Source organism: Amia ocellicauda, unplaced genomic scaffold (genome assembly GCF_036373705.1).
Source record: "Amia ocellicauda isolate fAmiCal2 unplaced genomic scaffold, fAmiCal2.hap1 HAP1_SCAFFOLD_178, whole genome shotgun sequence".
Classification (NCBI taxonomy): domain Eukaryota; kingdom Metazoa; phylum Chordata; class Actinopteri; order Amiiformes; family Amiidae; genus Amia; species Amia ocellicauda.
This window is the reverse complement of record NW_027102741.1, coordinates 26,864-44,698: the sequence shown is the minus strand read 5'-3', so window position 1 is coordinate 44,698 and position 17,835 is coordinate 26,864. Positions and strand designations below refer to the sequence as shown.

At 40.1% G+C, this 17,835-nt stretch overlaps 1 non-coding gene across 1 annotated transcript; it reads right to left on the bottom strand.

Moving 5' to 3' along the window:
* Positions 1-17,063: 17,063 nt before the first annotated feature.
* On the bottom strand, positions 17,064-17,178 carry LOC136724256 (U5 spliceosomal RNA). The gene has a single exon (XR_010806972.1). It is a non-coding gene; the product is annotated as a U5 spliceosomal RNA (small nuclear RNA).
* Between the last annotated feature and the right edge of the window lie 657 nt (positions 17,179-17,835).

The following is a 17,835-nucleotide window of genomic DNA, read 5'->3' as shown; positions in this document are numbered from 1 at the left end:
AACCGAGGTATGCAGCAAAGCATTTGTGAAGCCACAACACGTACAACCTTGAGGCGGACGGGCTACAACAGCAGAAGACCCCACCGGGTACCACTCATCTCCACTACAAATAGGAAAAAGAGGCTACAATTTGCACAAGCTCACCAAAATTGGACAGTTGAAGACTGGAAAAATGTTGCCTGGTCTGATGAGTCTCGATTTCTGTTGAGACATTCAGATGGTAGAGTCAGAATTTGGCGTAAACAGAATGAGAACATGGATCCATCATGCCTTGTTACCACTGTGCAGGCTGGTGGTGGTGGTGTAATGGTGTGGGGGATGTTTTCTTGGCACACTTTAGGCCCCTTAGTGCTAATTGTCATCGTTTAAATGCCACGGCCTACCTGAGCATTGTTTCTGACCATGTCCATCCCTTTATGACCACCATGTACCCATCCTCTGATGGCTACTTCCAGCAGGATAATGCACCATGTCACAAAGGTCGAATAATTTCAAATTGGTTTCTTGAACATGACAATGAGTTCACTGTACTAAACTGGCCCCCACAGTCACCAGATCTCAACCCAATAGAGCATCTTTGGGATGTGGTGGAACGGGAGCTTCGTGCCCTGGATGTGCATCCCACAAATCTCCATCAACTGCAAGATGCTATCCTATCAATATGGGCCAACATTTCTAAAGAATGCTTTCAGCACCTTGTTGAATCAATGCCACGTAGAATTAAGGCAGTTCTGAAGGCGAAAGGGGGTCAAACACAGTATTAGTATGGTGTTCCTAATAATCCTTTAGGTGAGTGTATATATGTATGTATGTATGTATGTATGTCCAATTGCTTTGACAATACAAATGAATTGAATTGAGAGGAAGAGAGAGAGAGAGAGAGAGAGAGAGACAGACAGACAGACAGACAGCTCAGCGATGACATCACGAGCCTCTCTCAGCTGACTGCTATGACATCACAGAGCACGTACATTCCGTTGCTTGCCGTCTGTCAACCACTCAGTCACTGCTAGCCAGACTGGCTGGCTGGCTGGATGGGGGGGCTGCTTGCTGCTGCTGCGTACCTTAGCAAGCTTATTTGCTTGACCGGCCTTCCTACTCCTCTGCCCACATGCCCACCTATGCCCGATCTGCTGTTCACCTGGATCACAGCTCCGCCCCAACAAGGCAGATCTTCCCAAAAATGGTACAAACTGATCCACGTTCCCCTCCACGGAAAGCTTTAGCCCAAAATAAGGGACACATTCTGTAACAACATAATGGATGCCCACCCAACCTGTGACAAAACTTAGAAAAAAGAAAAACGGTCAGTCCTCCTGGGGGAGGGACACACAGCCACCCTGGCTGCCCAATATGTCAGCGCCTACCACAGCCTGAGGGACACAGTGACACACGAGCACCGGCTGTAAATATAATGTAAATACTCATTTGTAATGCATGTCATTGTATTTCAAAAAAGGAATCTGGAAATAGTAAACCAATTTTCTTTATTTGTATGTATTTAAGATCACATTTTATTACATTTTCTTTTTCTGTACTTGATAACATCTTATTGTGATTCAAAATTCTATTATTTATTTTCCGTATGTATGTATGTATGTATGTATGTATGTATGTATGTATGTGTGGAAGGAAAGTTAGAAATTCTTTTCTCACACCTGTTAATCTCTCTTGTATACTTAAGAAAGATAAGGTCAAGCTAGAAGGTCAGGCCAGAAGGTAGTTTGATTTCTGTTTGTTATTTACGATGAGAACCTTGGAGACTGTCACGGTCTCCCCTGCTTCTACCTTAGTTCACCACCAGAGGTCTCCCTCTCCCAAATACTAGTTTAGTGCTTCTCTTGTCCTTTGTCCAGTCAAACCAGTCTTTCCACATTCTTCCCTACCAGGTGCACCTGTTCTGTCCTCCTCTCCTATCATTGGTCAATCCTTCATTCACCTCGTTCAATCCCTCTCTCCTTCACAGTACACAGTACCCCTCTGTTTCCTAGATTCATCGCGAAGTCTTGCATTCTCTCCTGAATCAATTCTAAGCCTTGTTTCTTGATTGCCTTCCCGTGTATTTTTGACCTCTTGCTTCCTTCTCTCGTTTACCCCTTTCGGATCTCTCTACTAGCCTGTTCGCTTGATCGTTTGACCTGGACTGTCCCTGTTTATGCTCTCTCGTTTTGCCCTTATTGGATTATCTGCTTCAACGCTAAAGCCTGCACTTGGATCCTTTCCTTTTCCTAAAAAAACCTGTGATTCTTATATGTTCAAACCGAATATTGTAAGGGACATATATGCTGCAAAAAACACATATATAAATTGCATAATATTAATGTATTTTTAATCATATATGTCCTACATACAACTAAAGGCATATAGTTTTTGATGAAGTAAAAACATAGGAAAATAGTGCAAATTTAATATGAATGTCCAGCATATGAAGACATGTATAGAACACAGTGCAGTTTAGCAGTATAAGGCTGTACTTAACTCATGCTCTTGCCTTGTCCTAAGTGGAGCCCTATGCCTATAATCAAACATGGTCATATACTGTATAATCAACCTTAGATCAACTGCTCTTTCAAATCCTGTAGGAAAATGAACAGTCCGCATAAAGGTCAGTGATATTTTGACAGCAGATCCTCGAACCAGTTTCTGCACTGTACAATTTCCAAATTTGCCAACTGCATATAAGTGATATTGGTCATCACTGACACAGAGAAAGTGTGAAACCGTGAAAATACTGCCATCTTTCAATATCACAACCGAGTTGTTCCTTTTCTTTGTCTTTGTGTATGTTTGGCTTTGAATGACCTCTCCGTTGATAACTATTCTGTTGTAGTACCTGCCAATAGAGGTCCCAGGTACATCTAGCAATGCATGCAATGCATTCATATTATTTTCAGACACTGGCCTAATCTTTGGCACTCCAAGTGCAAGTCATATCTAGTATAATTCTTTACATGACGTTTACCAGAGGTCATTTCTGTGTAGAATGATTTAATTTCAGGTGAAACATCATTGGATGAGCAGGCCTTAGCTATGCGTGGCAATGCCCGAGACCATGCTACTCTTTTGCAAAGCTGCTGAGGCACTGCATTACTGCTTTTGACTTGCTTGAGCAAGTAGCCATTATAGCTCTCAAACATGAAAGCAGACTGGGCCCAGAGAGGACCCAAATTCTCAACACTCTTAGTCAAATGCAGAAGTGAATGCATATTGTAGGTCACCTGATCTTCGCCATACAAAGACTGAACTGATTTAACATAAAGCTCAAGAGCCTCATGAGCATGGTCAATATCCTCTTGGCTAATGTCTGAACCTAGCAAAATGCTCACACCCTCCACAAGTAGAGCCCAGTGGCAAAGATACCTGTTTGGAAGTATCCCCTCCAGGACTGGCAAACTGTAATATAAAAGCCAGTTCTGTCATTCGTGAGCTTTCCAAAACCTTAGCTCAACAATAGACCGTGGGATTCTGGAAAAAATGCTTAGAGGCTTGATTGCTAAAAGATTTACATCCACTGTTACAGTGTTCAAACCAACATACCATGGTTTACTATAGCTTTTGGAATCAAACCATAAAGTGGCTATTTGCCGGCAAACCCCCAGCAACACACAATGCATGTAATCAGGGACCATGCCATTGATCAGGTCAAAATCTGGCAAGTCCACAATTGGAGATGGCCCTTTTATGCCCAAAATGCTCTGTTCATTATTTTTGGCAATCTCACCTATTTGCACAGTTGTGTCATGATCTCTAAGGAACACCTGGATGAAGACAGTGCCCACACCCATACTCTCCATTAAACTGCTTGAAATTTTGCAGTAAAGGTCGTGCAACAGCATCACATATGGCACATAATGCATAGACCTTTGTCGTTTTGATTGAGTGATCTACTGGATCCTGCCACTGAAGACCTGTTTGTCCAAGACTTTTGCATTCCTCCACAAAAGGTTTGAGGAAGCTAGTCATTTGTGGTTTTGATGACCCAAACCACAAGGCACATAGTATGACATTTGTATCTCTTTCCTCTGGGGGTAATTCATTAACAGAGCATAGTAAGGGCCATATGCTGTATTTAGATGACTGGAACACTGGCACTCCATCACAATTGAAAGACAGGGAAAAGAATGAATCACTAACTGATTTCAGATATTTGTACAACTTCCCATCTGAAAAATCTGTTATTCCATCTGTTTTGGTCATTGTAAATATTTGGAATAGGCTCATTCTCCAAAAGAGCTTGAAGTTGATTCCTCAAAGGTATACAAATAAAAAATTGACCCAGCTCTAAACTTTGTCTCACAGATGGTATTCTGATTTGTCTACATAATCTTTAAACTCCTTCTCTAGCATGTACTTGCTACTTGGGATGCTTGCAGCATCCCCACTACATAACCTTAACAGCTTCAGTAGGTCCTCCATTAAAGCCTCTGTTACATTGTGCTTCATGGAAAATGCGAGGATGTTCAGCCAACTGGCATCTGTGACATGGTCATTTGAGGGACCTGAAGACACCAGGTTTGATTGGTTGGTATTCTGTAACAAATGGGAAAGAATCCAAATTTGAGTGATCATAAGCAAAGTGTGTACCAAAAGAAACCTGTTTTACTCTAAATGTTGATATTCTTGTTCAACAATATGGCAAGCTGTTTTGACTGTTATTAATTCCCAGGATGTTCATCAAGATTAAAGCTAGTGTTCACAACCCACCCCACCGTCTACCTGTATGCTCCTTTCACTTTTACAGACACAATAATACATTACATTTTAGCATTGCTGTTGTGCTTAGATTTATATTGGTGTCTTGAGATGGAAGCCATCTCCATAGGCTACAGATGAATATATTATTATGACATAAAATTATTAGCCATGCATAATATTTTACTGACAGTACTAATGCCAGGCTGCTAATTTATAGAATGTCTGTAAACCTAAAATGGGCGACATATCCTGCTGAGGGACACTAACATTGAGACGCTATGGCGAGCAGTGAAAGCATTGCTCTCATTTCTTGGTTTCATGTCGAAAGGGTGTTTGTTGTGAATATTTAGATATGGTGACTTCGTTCATTGTTCAGTTCACGGGCAGCATTTAAAAACAACATGACCAGCTGTAGTGGGAAATCTACTCGCCTTCAGATATGTTTGTCAATGCATTTTACAACATTTTAAACACATTTTTAAAACCTTAAAACTTAACATAACTTAAACTAAACATTATTTGTACAATTATGTTCAACAATAAGTATAATGCCTATTTATGAATATATTATAGTTTATCATATTTAATACACACATTTCTAGGGCCTATAAATTATCAATATGACCAAAACTTTGCTGGAAAAACAAGTTTTGCCTTGTTTTCCACCTGGTCCGAGTACGACGAGGAATCATTCTTTCTTCTTGGCAACTGTTAAAGCAACACAATTTTCGTTTCGCCATTTTGCATAATAGAAAACACATCGCTACATGTAGGCAAGTGCATTAGGGCCATAAGACCATACAATATGCCGATTGGTTGATGTTTGAACTGCTGCGCGGGATCCAATAGAAATCCAGATCACTGACTCATTGAAGCAGCCAGACAGCGGTAACACGGGCCGTTGCTTTAAGTTTCAACAGAGGTTTCAGATCGATTAAACATGGATTTCTAACGTCACCCCGAAGGAAAGAATAATTGTATCTTGTTGTAATTATTACTCAGGGATTTGTGTTGATTCAGGTTGGTTCATTTAGTAATTTATAAGCAAAGTAGTTGGTTTGTTCAATAAGACAACAGTTGCAAGAGTTAAGGTTACCTTGCTAGGAGCTAACTGAGCCAGCAACAACTTTGATATTGCCCTTGCTTCGTGTATTTAGGTAACGTGAACTGGATTCATGTATTTGTTGGTTTATGTTGAATGGGTATTATACCGTTAACATTAGACTACATTTACTTTTTTTACTGTCAAGCGATTCAGTTTTGAATCTATTTCATTACACAAATCTACCTACGTTGGTCAGGGGCGGGTGGGTTAATTGAGTTAAAATATTTGAATCGCGTTAGTTTCTCACAACTAACGTTAATGAATCAGATTACCGCGTTAAATCGACAGCCCTCATTATCGATTGTACTAATCTTTCACAGATCTGCAGCTAACTTGCATGCAGCTGACATTTAGCTGGCCTAGCATTATGTCTGTGTCTGGCAAACTGGTCTTACAAAGCAAAAATGATGCCCATGACGCTACAATCAGACTCACAAGACACAAAACTGTGACCTTCCCATGTGAGATCTGATGAAACAGCCGTGATCTAAATTCACTAAAAGCCAAACTCTTCTAAAGCCCAAGGTGTGATGAGAAAGTTTGCAGTGGTCCAATGGGTCAGTGGGGAGGATGCTGGGATGTATAGCGAGGTGGAAACCGAAGCCATACGTAAATATGATGACACCAAGATGGATGACGATGGATACCCGCAAACTGACTGTTCAGCTGCTGTGGGATGGCAGAAAGGGAAAAAGCCAAAACATGGCTGGCCAGTGTACGCTGCCTCTATCAAGTTTGTGAGCAGTAAGTAGACCTATCTAATGCATTTAATTTGTTTTTACACTGTCGGGGCCAATAAATAATGTGAAGCTGTTATGATACACGGATATACGGATTCAGATGAAACTGATGTTGAGAATACACCGGTAAGACTGTTTGTATTCCACTGTCACCGAATGAATGTCATGCATATAATCACACACCATTTACTTAAGTACCAATTCACATAATAATACATTTGAACTTAAAAAACAAAGAAATCTGGTATTAAATCTAGGCTAAGTCCTACTGTTATTTAGAACAGTAAAACCAGCAGTGACAAAAAGTCTATGCAAGGGAAGTCAATCACCTTCATTTATATAGCGCTTTTAACAATATGAATTGTTTGAAAGCAGCTTTCCAGTGATAAGAAATGAAAGTGACAGAGATTGTTTTGGCTTTACAGCAGCTCTAGAATAAAGTTATTGTCCAGCTCAAGTTAGTTTTGATTGATTGACTTGCATGCGAAGATCATTAGTTATTAACGACAACGTTGTAACAGAAAACCCTTAACGCGCTCCGGCCGCCCATCCGCACAAAACAGAGCCTGGTGGCTCAACAACGCGCTCCCGGAAATAGGTTCCAAGGTGCGAGCGATTATCCGCTATCTGTGCGCAAACATACGCAACCTCTGCGCAAACACCGACAACAAAGTAACCTTCTTGTTTTTGCACCTGACTATGTCCAAAATATGCATGTCATTAAGAACTGTGGTAACACTTTATTTGAATAGTCCAGAATGATGCATTAGTTAAGCATAAGTACACTAGTAATTCTGATTAGTAAGGACATATTACCCATTATTTAACATGTATTAAACATTTGAAGGATCAACATTCTTTCATATTAACAACTTAGCAAACCATATTATTTGTGTGTAGTAATGTACCTCACCATCTATTATGTTAACTGGACTATGTTTAGTTATCTTCTACCCATTGATTAGCATATTCTGTCTTGATAATCTCTGAATTGTGTTCAGGGGACGGGGTTTATGTCAATTCTAGGGTTAGTGATGTCACTAACCCAGCCGTTTGTTGTAGTCCTTAAAAAACGATTTCTTTAACAGCAAATATCTCCCTTTGCTTTGAACTTTGAGCTTCGTAACTTTGCAGATGTTGTTTATGCTCAAACAGCAACATTACACACTAACTAAAGTTAGAAAAGTGAAATCATATTCAAGCACCCCGTTAAAGCTCTGATTTCAGAGAGAAGCGCAGAGAGCTGCTATTTGATTTGCGCTCATTTCATTCCTAAAGTTTACACACATTCATTTCACACGGACATTATTGCCTAGTGATTTCAGACATTTAAGTTTCGTGATATGATCCCCTGGCTCACCTGTTATCCATCAAACACAAGCTGTGACTGTCTCAGCCTTAGCCGCATATTATTCGGCAAAATTATTCGTTATTGGTTTTGAAGCCATTATCCGTGCCTTTCCGAATAAGGTATTGTGCTTCGGGACACCCCTAGTGTAAATCTTTACAACAGGGAGTCCAATTCTCTTTAGTACTGTGTTGTTGGCAGTTTAGCCATAATTATTGCCTTATTCTAGGCCAATAAACATAAATATCACTGAATTAGTGCAATAATTAATGTGAATATAACTTTCACTTTAGAACAGGCGGTCAAATTGTCTTTCTTACAATATTTGAGCAATTTATAACTGTAAAACCAGCACTAATTAAACATAGTTACTAGCTTCATATTGTTCAGTTAATTTAATAGATACATTATGTATAAGGTACACTTATAAATTTCAATTAAAGAAGTGAATTTATAGTATTACCTTATCACGAATCCTGGAGTCTTGTAGAACTCAATTTCTGTAATAATTGGACGCAGACAGATATAAATTGTCAAATTTATTCAAAAACAAAGACTAAATGTAGCACTACACTAATTATACAAAAGGGAAAAACTAATTAAAATTCAACTCTAGATCAACAAATCAAAGACAAATCACTTCCGTGACCAAATCAAAGACCATGGGATCGCATATGATAACACACAAATCTTTAAACAAAAAAGGTTATAAACACATTGACTACAACACCGGTTAGTAAGACGAAGGTGAGTCTCTCATTAGTATTGTTAGTCAGACATTAAATAACTACGCAGGTTAGTATTTATGTCAGGTAACTTCTCGTTATATATATATATATATATCAGTCTCATTAACGTTTAGGTACAGAGAAAGATCCTATCATTACTTGTTACCACAATTTCCCTTAACTGATTATTATTCAATGATTAAGGATAGGCAGGGCCACCAATAATCTAATGTCTATTCACTTGTGTCAATTTCAGACTAAACAGTTAAACAGGAATGAGAAGATATTTCTCGGCGTTGACAGATTTTATTTCTAAAATTATCAACAAAACAGTTGAATGCAACACACATCTATATTTAAGAAAACTAAATGATATTACACATTCTAGAGTTATGAATCACAGATTAACATTTCTAATTGATTTCTCAAATGTCATGAATCACAAACTCCAAACTGTTAAACTTATGTGAACTTCGTCGCAGAGAGGCCTCTCTGGCTTCGGGCTCAGATAACAGCACACGGCACGAGGTCCGTGTGGTTTGGAACAAAGGCAGTCCGGTTCGGCTTTGTCCAAGAACTTCCACTCAGTCGATGCACCTGGAAGTTGGGGTTTCGCGAATGTAGAGTCTTTTCCAAACAGATTTTCCATTGGTTTGAAGGCTCCAAGGTTGTGCACAAAATCTTCTTTGTAAGCAGGGTTCCACCGTAGTTACTTGAAGACAAAGTCTTTGAGGAAAGCAGGGCCCTGTTCGTTCCAAGGGTCAAGTTTCTTAAGACTCAAATAGCTATTTAAATGACTGACACTTTCGTATTCAGTCGACTTAGTCAATTGTCCAGCTGTAAAACTCCACTGATCAGGTGGGTCTGTAAAGTTATTTATTTAATAAAGTCCTTTAAAAGAATTCTTCGTACGGCTCAATCTCCTTCTCCCAGTTTAATTCTTCTGTTACCGGCAAAGACTTGGTTGGTTTCTGGTTCCGGTTCTGGCAACAGAGCTACAGGTTGCGAGTTTCTGGTTCAGGTGAGAGAGAGAGTAAGAGAGAGAGACCGTACGCTGTTCTTTATAGTCTGTCAGATCAATAGGTGATTGGTTCTTGATTTTTTTAGATTGGATTTCGGTTTCAGCCCCCAGTGTCCTATTGGAGGGGGGCTTGATTTATGACTGATGTCAATCCATGCCATCTTTTGGAAATGCCGGTTGGCCCGGGTTCGTAGCTCTATGTCGGGATTTCGGCTCTCGTCCACTTCAAAGAGTTTTTATTACCTACAGGCCCCTTTCTCCTATCTCATAGCAGGATTCCAAACTATTTGGCCTATTCTCGGTGCCATCCTCCCAAGACTGTCACTTTGATGTAAACCAGTTCACATGCTGATGAGTTAAGGAAATCTGATAAATTTGGGGGGGAGAGGTCTTCTTTAGATCAGTGCTTCAGCTCAGAGCTAAAATGCTCTTATCAGAATACACCCAACATAACGCTACACTGGTTAATTCTGTTCTGGGAAAACCACAATCCTGCAGGTTTAATAAGTCTCTCTACACATCAGTCCCTGAGTACCTTCAACCAATGGTCATTTTGACCAATTAAGCCCAAGAATTGAGTCAATTAAGTTGTCATGGACTACCCAGTGAAGACGTGAACTCACGACTAGGTCACACTGTGAGCTCACCAGAGCAGACATTACACTGAGCTCACTGTGAGCTCACTTAGCGCTTTTCCAGCGACATGGTGCCGGTGCTGGAGCCGGAGCTGCTGCTCGGCCTGGGATCCAGCTGATCTTTTTTGAACCGGCCCGCTTTTCCACCGGTTTTGACGTCACTGGATGTGGGCGTTCCCAAGCATGGAGTAGAAGTGGAGAAACACAGCAATAGTAATCAGCACCGAGGCGACTGCGTCTTTAAACCCCATTTAACATCACAATCAAACTCATTCCGCGTCTATGGCAAATCGTAACCCTAATGTTACAAATGTTCCCTAAACACCTATTTTGCAGGATCAATAAAAAATTATTAGGATTTTTTAAACTTTTACTGACACACATAGTTAATAGCAATGTGTTATAACTTTACCGAAAATAATAATCTGTATATCTTTAATTGTTTAGACGTTATTAAGATATAATGCATCTTTCACATAGGGAACATTTGTAACATGTTAGGAAAAACAAACAAATGATTTGAAAATATTCATAATTACAGCATACAATTTGTCAGGCTTCATAACAATGGTATTTATAACATACTCTGTAAAAATCAAGCAAATAGCATTTGTGGTTCACGAGAAAATATGTATATATAATCAAAGCTATCAGACTATAGCAGCCGGTGTATGAAGACACATACGATTATACAGCATTATTTGGCAGCTTCGCAAGACCTAATTTTAAACGTTGTTGGTAAGTTAGATAATTAGTGGGGACCCGCTATTTGCAGTTCTTCCCCTCCATAATTGCTAAAATAAAGTTTTACTGACATTTTATTGACCCTACCACTGCATAGGGCACATCTGTAACATGAACGCTACTGAATGGCACATACATTGAAAACTACGGAGAACTGAGACAAATCCACTTTACACTTCATAAATAATCTTAAAACGTTTCCAACCAAGGCAACACCCACTTGAAATACGTTCATTCTCATTTTTGGTAAACAAAAAGAGAGATTGTTACATATGTTCCCTATGATGCATCTACAGAGAGAGAGAGAGAGAGAGACAGACAGACACTAACTCTCTCTCTCTCTCTCTCTCTCTCTCTCTCTCTCAGCTGGGAGTGTGTGGGAGGGGTCTGCAGTGAGCGGGAGTGCTGCTGAGAGCTCTGTCCTTTGGCTGCGTTTTTTTGTTGCTTTACTTTTTTCAGTTTGTTTATTTTGTCTTCTGTTTTCAGTGCTTTTCTTATTGTGGGGGAACAGGGGAGGGGAGGGGGGAGTACCGGTAGTTCTTCCCGGGTCGGGGGGTCGGACCCCCTGAATGCGTCTTTTGAAAAACTGACCCGACGCCATGGAGTCAAGATCGCTCCGGTGCAGTTCTGCCCCCTAGAGCAGTGTGTGTTAGCGGTTGGGGAGGTAGCAGGGTGTGAAAATATCAAGTCTGCTGCCATTGTTATCTTCTTAAAAACCACTGATCTGCTCAATCAGCTAGTGGCTAATGGCACAGTGTTAGACGACACTTTCACCCCGGTGTTGCCGCTCGCTGCTCCTGCCCGGAAGGTAACGCTGTCTAACGTCCCTCCGTTCATCCGCACCGGCTCGGGCAGCTGATGTCCGGCATTAAGAGGGTCCCGCTGGGCTGCAAAGCCCCGCAACTGAAACACGTCGTGTCCTTCCGAAGGCAGCTGTATATGATCCTCAATAACATCAATGAGGATCTTAATGTCATTTTTAAATTTAAGATCGACAATACCGACTACGTCGTGTTCGCTACTTCGGAGTCCATGAAGTGTTTCAGGTGTGGGAGCGAGGGGCATGTCGTGAGGAACTGTCCCGAACAGGACAGGGAGCGGGAGGAGGAGCGGGGCGACGCGGGGAGGAATAGAGACACCGGCCCGCAGCCACAGATGCAGCGGGCAGACAGAGATCGAGCCCCGGCGGAGGAGACAGTCGCCGGTCGGACCGATGGTACCACTGATGCCGTGACGGGGGAAGAGCTGCCCGGAGGCGATGACGCACAGCTGGGGGACGGGGTCGAGGCAGCGGGGGATAGTGACGACCGAGACGCCGGGGGGAGATGGTGTTGAGGCGGTGCACGGGGCGCTGGTTAGTGACGAGGAACAACCTCAGCAGCCAGCAGACGGGCGGACAGACACACAGGGTGTAGCCGAGGAGGAGGCAGGGCCAGGCTCGGCGGTACAAGCCGAGGCACCGGGTGGAAAAAACGCACTAAGAAGGTGCTGGGAGGGAGCACGGACGGTGTTGGTAAATAGTGGCAGTAAAAGAAGTGGTGGCACAGTAGTGAAGCTGGGGTAGCGAGCGGCTTGGTGGGGAAAGGTCCGGCTACACGCTGGAGCATCGCGGCAGCCACCGGGGACGCCTCGGGCTCGGAGTGACAGTGAGGGCGGCTTCACGGATTCCTCTCTCGCCTCCTCGTCCTCGGTGAGTCAGAGCTGCAGTGAAGGATATCAGGAGGTTTTTAGAGAAAACGAAGGGAAAGAGGTCTGTTGTAGTGGAGCAGTTTTTCCCAGATCGTGCACGCCTGCTGGCCTCTATTAAGTTTTTACAGAAACCCTGACCTATCAATTTGTACAACACTCACTGAAAACCATGGTTGGGGTCAATTCCTGTTTTTCAGTTCCAATTCCTCCTACAAATCAATTCAAAATTGCAATTACTTTTTGCATTCACAGAATATTCTTTATTGGAATTGAATTGAAAAGGGAATTAAAAATTTAATTGGAATTGACCCCAACCCTGTTGAAAACAAAACAAAAAATACAGATCTGGTTCTTCAAATCTTCACTCTGGTTTCATTCTGTGTCGTAGTTCATTTATCTTGCTGTTAATTGCACCACCAATTACACTCTTTGGGTTACTGGGCAATTTTTTCAAGGTAGCCCCTAAAAAACATGTATCACATAGATTTAATGACTTGCACATAGATATATAAAAATCTTTTAATAAACATACCACATATCTTTGAGAAGGGTTCATTAGTTACATATTGCCACAGTAAATCAACATTTTTGTGTGTGGGTGTATTTAAACGTTTTGGTGTATGCTCTTAAACTTGTCTTACACTAGTTCATAGTAAAATCTGTACTTGGCGAAGCAGCTATGCAAAGGCAGTCTTTTCTCCATTAATACCTTGCTTAAGCATTACATTGATGTGGCACAACTGGACTGAAATGTGAAGTATTTGCTCAAAAGTCAAATTTAAATGAGACATGAAAGTTTATATTGTCAAGGATCCCATGGCACTATTCATTATTATTATGTATTAATATGTCTGAAGCATTAATCCAAGGTGATTTACAAGGTGTTGTTGAAAGAGTGACGTGGCTGAATTCTAAGTCAGGCTTCCCTCAATCAGGTCTAACAAATTTGTTATGACTCCACCTTTACTGCTGTGTAGTAATCTGCTGGTACAAAATGGCTGCACCCCAGAGGGTGGTGGGTGAAGTGAGTCTGTAGAGCACTTCGGGATCTTTCCAGCTGCTACATGTAAGGTATTATTATTTATTAATAAATTAACTCTAGTCTCTGAAACTAAAACAAAGGCCAAAGGAACATTTCAAATGCTAACCCTTTGTGTTCTATACAGTTAAAAAGGAGAGTTAGAAATTTTGTACAACAGCATTTACATACCATATATGGCTTCCACCTTTAAGCGATCCAGAGGTGTCTTTTTCTCCGAAGTTGGATCTCTCTTGCTGCCACCACCACGAAGATTGCTCTTTAATAATGTTGGAAAGTCAAAGACAGCAACCGTCAGGGTTCTTGCATATGACGTATTCGTGCTGCACCTCTCTGCAAGGATCCAGGACAGTTTGTCAATGTAAACTCCAGTGCCTGGGAATATTTCCACCTAAAAGACAATGGTAAATAAAAAACAAGTTTATCCCCAAACTATTCTTATATTATGTTAAGTGGAATACATTATCAGTAAGGCTGTGATTTTGTTACAGAAATGTGTTATTAAAGACCACAGTATGTCTCAATTCTAAGTTTATTAATTTACAGACATAATAAAGTCAGTGAATCTGTGACACCCATAATTCAATTACATTCTTATTATCAACTATAACTATGAATATAACTGATAATGTAGCATCATTAGATTGTTTACAACCAATATTTGTTTTCAATATATATATTTTTACCTTGTCTTTGTAATATTGTAGACCAAGAGTGTTATACCTGTTTTGGTGATTCTTTGTCAGATTCAGAACAATTTGCTGTGGGGCTGTCAGAACCACTTGATGGTGACACACTTTTGTCTTCATTGCTGATAAATGTGGCTTTTGTTACAATTTTTTTCAGATTGTCCAAAAGGTCTGGAATCTCTGGAGAAAAAAACCTTAGTATTAAATGATAATCATTTCTAATAATATATTTAATACAAAGTGAAAACAAAACCATCAATGCCTGCAATTATACTTGAGAGACTTGCTCTATGTTATTGGCAAACTGACCTTTTTGTGGGTCATTAACATTAGCTACGAAAAATATAAAAAAGATAAAATACAAGAATTACCAGGTCTAATGTAATGCATATAGTCATTAATGTAGGATTATGAAGTTATGTTGAAAAACTTTATTTAATAATCAGTATTATTAAACTATTAGACAGTGCACATTAAGAGTCTGTATTGTGGTTCTAGATTACTTCAGTATGATCAACTATAATACATTACTCTGGAATATAAATTACTGAAGAATAACATTTATCAAGGTAAGGAATTATTTGCTATAAATAAAAAAACTTACCATCAACCATACGGTTTCGAAGACATTGGTTTTCATTTTTAAGTCTTTTTAAGTGTTTTCCTTTTCGAGCTGCTTAACTTTTTGCTGTAGCTCAACTTCACTGGACTCTTTAAATGTCTGTAGAATATGACGGGATCTAATTCTTGAAGCTCCATCGGTTTTTTCTTATTTTGTGCTGTATTCAGAGAGGAAAAGAGTTTAAAATGAATATATATATATATATATATATATATGAAAATGATTTAAAAAAAAACAATCCTGCAATACATTTATTTAATATTTGCAGTAATTATCTCACCGGTAACTGTGGTTCATCAAGGTCACTATCATCTGAAATTTGAAGTTTTTTGTTTGGTTTAGGTACTCTCTTCATTTTAGGAGAGGGCATTTTTGTTAGGTCATTAAGTTTTCTTCTTAGTTTGCCTTCTTTTCCTAAAATAAAAATAAAATAAATAAAACCCTGCATTATGTCCACAGATATTTGGGGATTATATTTATTTGTCATAAAAATACTGTGCTTTGACCATACAAATTAAGATGAACAGCCAACACTGAATCAAAACTGAAGTTAAATTATATCTGGTTTAATTTATTTTGTGATTTGGGGGATTTTATTGTAAAGCACAACACACAATAAATCGTTCTTACAAATGCCAGTCAAGTATGACGAGTTTTTAGCGCCCTCACCACCACCTACCATGTTATAAGAGTATGTTAGAAGTACAACACATTAATAACTTAAACATTCATTTCAAATATACTGTGATTGTATATATCAAATAGCATGTAAAGACTTTAATGTTTTTTTTTTAAATAAACATTGTTACCAGTCATAATGATCTGCGCTTCATGGACAGGCCATCCACCTTTTGGAGGTTTGTTCGTGTCTCTCCACTCTGCTCTGAAGTTTCGAGTCGTCTCTTCGTCATCATCAGCAATGCTGAATAAATCAAAATTGCGAAAGCAAGCAGTGGGAATCACGCTGTAAGAGTCTTTGTCGACCCCGCTTTCCCACTTCACCAACGCGTGCATCACCGCCATACTACCTTCACCTTCTCGTCCGTTTTTTCTGCGCCTTTTTCCCCCGACAAGTCACGGCACAAAAAACAGTCCCGCTCTGCATTCTGGTACTTGGCGTTCTTAATAACACCAACAGGGTGTAATCGCATAGACCACTCGAGTATAAAGTACTACATATCCCATCAGTTACAGTTTTTTTTCATCTTCTGGAACTGCAATTTAGCACTTTCAACTGTTTCTTAGTGATTCCTAGAATTACTAACCGGTATTGTAGTCAATGTGTTTATAACCTTTTTTGTTTAACGATTTGTGTGTTATCCTATGGGATCCCATGGTTTTTGATTTGGTCACGGAAGTGATTTGTCTTTGATTTGTTGATCTAGAGTTGAATTTTAATTAGTTTTTCCCTTTTGTATAATTAGTGTAGTGCTACATTTAGTCTTTGTTTTTAAATAAATTTGACAATTTATATCTTTGGAATTGGTGTCTGCGTCCAATTATTACAGAAATTGAGTTCTACAAGACTCCAGGATTCGTGATAAGGTGATACTATGAATTCACTTCTTTAATTGAAATGTATAAGTGTACCTTACGCTACATATATGTATGTATGTGTGTATGTATGTCCAATTGCTTTGACAATACAAATGAATTGAATTGAGAGAGAGAGAGAGAGAGAGAGAGAGACAGACAGACAGACTGACAAACAGAAAAACAGACAGACACAGACACACACACACACAGAGCCAGCCAGCCAGCCAGCTCAGCGATGACATCACGAGCCTCTCTCAGCTGACTGCTATGACATCACAGAGCACGTACATTCCGTTGCTTGCCGTCTGTCAACCACTCAGTCACTGCCAGCCAGACTGGCTGGCTGGCTGGATGGGGGGGCTGCTTGCTGCTGCTGCGTACCTTAGCAAGCTTATTTGCTTGACCGGCCTTCCTACTCCTCTGCCCACATGCCCACCTATGCCCGATCTGCTGTTCACCTGGATCACAGCTCCGCCCCAACAAGGCAGAGCCCCCCAAGAATGGTACAAACTCACCCACGATCCCCTCCACGGAAAGCTTTAGCAAAAGGCAAAAGCGTTATACGTAATGAAGAGGAACCCGAGTCCAAGACGCATCCGACCAGCCATACATATTTGTGTGTATTAAAGATCACATTTTCTTACATTTAGTTTTTCTGTACTTTATTACATCTTATTGTGATTTATAAAAGTATTGTTTCTTTTCCATATGTATGTATGTATGTGTGTGTGTGTGTGTGTGTGTGTCTGTCTCTGTGTGAAAGTTAGTGTGTGTGTCTGTACGTGTGTGTGCCTGTCTCTGTGTGATAGTGTGTGTGTGTGTGTGTGTGTGTGTGTGTATATGTCTCTCTGTGAAAGTGTGTGTGTGGGTGTGACAGTGTGTGTGAGTGTCTGTCTGTCTGTCTGTCTGTCATGTAACTCGCACATCTGTGAGGGCACCATTTTTGCAGAAGAGATGTACACATTTTGGAGCAACATATGCTGCCATCCAGACATCATCTTTTCCAGTGACGTCCCTGCATTTTCAAACAGATCACATTTTATTACACTTTGTTTATCTGTACTTTATTACATCTTATTGTGATTTATACTTGTAATGTTTCTTTTCCATATATATGTATGTACAGTGGGGGAAAAAAGTAATTGATCCCCTGCTGATTTTGTACGTTTGCCCACTGACAAAGAAATGATCAGTCTATAATTTTAATGGTAGGTGTATTTTAGCAGTGAGAGACAGAATAACAA